Raw genomic sequence first — 2,104 nt, 5'->3', positions numbered from 1 at the left:
CACGTCTGAAGAAACATCAGCTGATGGAGCCGGTGGAGAACCTGGAGGACAGGATGTGTCTGCAGCACGATAAACCTCTGGAGCTGTTCTGTAGGACCGACCAGACATGCGTTTGCTTGGTCTGCTCTGTTTTTGACCACAAGAACCACGAGTTTGTTCCTCTGAGAGAAGAATCTGAAGGAAAGAAGGCAGAGCTGAGGAAGATGGAGGCTGAAGTTCAGGAGATGATCCAGGAGAGACGACTGAAGATCCAGGAGATCAGAGAGTCGGTGAAGATCAGTAGAGATGCTGCAGACAGAGAGAAAGCAGAAGGTGTTCAGGCCTTCACAGCTCTGATGGAGTCTGCTGAGAGAGGCCTGAAGGAGCTCATCAAGGAGATCCAAGACAAACAGGAAGCTACAGAGAAACAGGCTGAAGACTTCATCAGAGATCTGGAGCAGGAGATCTCTGAGCTGAAGAAGAGGAGCTCTGAGGTGAAGCAGCTCTCACAGGATGAAGATCCCCTCCACCTCCTCCAAAGCTGCTCCTCCCTGAAAGCTGCTCCACCCACCAAGACCTGGACAGAGGTCAGAGTTCATCCACCATACTATGAGGGGACTGTGGTGAAAGCTATGGTTAAGCTGGAGGAGAAGATTGGGGAGAAGATAAAGGAGCTACTAAAGGCTGAGCTGAAGAGGGTCGAACAGTTTGCAGTGGATGTGACTCTGGATCCTGATGCGGCTCATCCTAACCTCATCCTGTCTGATGATGGGAAACAGGTGAAACTTGGAGATGTGAGGAAGAATCTCCCAGACAATCCAGAGAGATTCTCTAAGTGTGTGAATGTTTTAGGACAGCAGAGTTTCTCTTCAGGCAGATTTTACTTTGAGGTTCAGGTTAAAGGAAAGACTGACTGGACTTTAGGAGTGGCCAGAGAGTCTGTAGACAGGAAGGGAACCATCCCACTGAGTCCTAAGAACGGTTTCTGGACTATTTGGTTGAAATGGAAATGAGTATTTAGCTCTAGCTGGACCTCCAGTCCGTCTCCATCTCCATCCTGGTCCTCAGAAGGTCGGGGTGTTTGTGGATTATGATCAGGGTCTGGTCTCCTTCTATGATGTAGATGCTGCAGCTCTGATCTACTCCTTTACTGGCTGTGGCTTCAAGGAGAAACTCTACCCGTACTTCAGTCCTTATCTTAATGATGGAGGTAAAAACTCTGATCCTCTGTCCTGTTGGTCAGGATGATGATGATGATGATGATGACCTATGAACCTTTGTAATCCTCGCGACTCTGCTGGTGTAAAGGTGGCCTGGGAATCGTCCTCAGCAGGTCACGGTTCAGTTTTTCTGTTTCTGATTGATCATAAATCAAATTATTTTCTGCTCAGTTTATTTCCTTGTTCTGCTGATGGTCTCTGATTGTTTCCTTTGTTTCATTATTAAGTTTCAACATGTTGATCAAATTAAAACTGATTATGTTTCTAATAACAGGAACAAAACATTCAGTCTGTTTCTCCCAGTAAGTTTTGGTTCATGTTGGTTTTGTCTGAACTTTTAAAAATAAATGTAAATATAACATGTGATGGATGAATAAAGATGTAAAACTGTGGAACTGACTGTTGGATTTATTTTTCATCTTAAAGGTTTTAATATCCATCTTTAAAGTTTTATTACAGAAAGAATATGAATCCCACAACTTCATAATTAAAATAGAGCAGAAACTAAAGATTAATATTCATATTTTCAAAATGTCCTGAAAATAAAAGGAGCTTTTTGTGAAAATCTAAGAATTTCTGGATTTCTTATATTTTTCCCAGAATTTTTCTTGGTCAAATAAAAGTTATTCAGTTTGTCAGGCCTTCAGAGCTGCTGATGTGACAAAACATTAGAAATAACGAGAACAAACTTTAATGAGCCCAAGACAGAAAGGAGACATTATCTGGAAAACGACGGAGCTCTGCCAGCAGCAGGTTCTGATGCTGTGGAGCAGTTAGCGTTAGCTTCATCATCCTGATGCTTCAGCTTCATCATCCTGATGCTTCAGCTTCATCATCCTGATGCTTTAGCTTCATCATCCTGATGCTTTAGCTTCATCATCCTGATGCTTTAGCTTCATCATCCT

General features: G+C 43.2%; 1 pseudogene; it reads left to right on the top strand.

Moving 5' to 3' along the window:
* Positions 1-2: 2 nt before the first annotated feature.
* LOC103156147 (nuclear factor 7, ovary-like) lies at positions 3-1,589 on the top strand (annotated as a pseudogene).
* Positions 1,590-2,104: the final 515 nt, after the last annotated feature.

This window comes from Poecilia formosa, unplaced genomic scaffold (assembly GCF_000485575.1).
Source record: "Poecilia formosa unplaced genomic scaffold, Poecilia_formosa-5.1.2 Scaffold466, whole genome shotgun sequence".
Classification (NCBI taxonomy): Eukaryota; Metazoa; Chordata; class Actinopteri; order Cyprinodontiformes; family Poeciliidae; genus Poecilia; species Poecilia formosa.
The sequence above is the reverse complement of the archived record's forward strand: the minus strand, read 5'-3'. Positions and strand labels throughout refer to the sequence as shown.